Raw genomic sequence first — 1,003 nt, forward strand, 5'->3', positions numbered from 1 at the left:
ACATTCATCTTCTCATATAGATATAATAAAAAGAAAAGAAAGAGAAAAGTACATTTCCCCTTTATGATAGGAACTCTTAGAACACTCTCTTAACAATTTTCCTATGTTCTATTATTCACTGTTGATTATAGTCATAATGTTATACATTACATATCTAGTCCTTGTTTATCTTATAACTGGGATTTTTTACCTTTTGACCAATTTCATCTTTTTTTCCCCCCAGGGAAAACCCATGTTTATTTAGTTTAACACTGTCCCTGATCTAAAGAGAAAGATGCCAAAAAATCCCACAAAAATTGTCAGACATACACATAAACGCATACCTCTCCTTCCCCCCATGCCACCCAGAACCCACAAAACCTATAAGAAAAAATAAGGGCAAAGTTCTCCTCAACAGATATATTTATCTTCACTTCTGGAAGATGTTTCCACATCCTCTTTCTTTAGTGGCTACTTGGACCTTCAGAAAAGCAGTTTTTCCCTGACCTGACCCAGAGCTTTGGTTTTTATTTTTCATGTTCTTTCACATTGGTGCATCCTTCAGTGTGTTAGTCAAATCAGAAAGCAGATTTTGTTGCCATGGATGCACACCTCTGTTCCAGCTGTAGCACTGGGCTAGCTCTGGGCTGTGGTGTTAAACACCTGCCTGTCCATGTTGCCTTTCACCTCAGTGAGCTTCTCTTGATACACCTCTATGGTATTTGTTTCACCTGTCACAACGTGGCCCTCGGCCCGTGTAGGGCTTTAATTGGCTCACCAATAGACATGCTGGCAAGAAGAGAATTGGCCTATAGCATCCTCCAAGTTCCTAATTGGCTTGGTCTTCTTTTTTGTAGTTGAGTTCTAAGAATTTTTTATATATTCTGGATGTGGCTGTGTGTTCATGAGAACTCAGTCACTCAGTCATATCCAACTCTTTGCAATACCATGGGCTGTAGCCTGCCAGGCTCCTCTGTCCTTGAGATTCCCCAGGAAAGAACACTGGAGTGGGTGGCCCTGCTCT

General features: G+C 40.7%; 1 pseudogene; it reads right to left on the reverse strand.

Moving 5' to 3' along the window:
- Nucleotides 1–409: 409 nt before the first annotated feature.
- LOC136147783 (small nuclear ribonucleoprotein Sm D3 pseudogene) lies at nt 410–767 on the reverse strand (annotated as a pseudogene).
- Nucleotides 768–1,003: the final 236 nt, after the last annotated feature.

Source organism: Muntiacus reevesi, chromosome 16, assembly GCF_963930625.1.
Source record: "Muntiacus reevesi chromosome 16, mMunRee1.1, whole genome shotgun sequence".
Classification (NCBI taxonomy): Eukaryota; Metazoa; Chordata; class Mammalia; order Artiodactyla; family Cervidae; genus Muntiacus; species Muntiacus reevesi.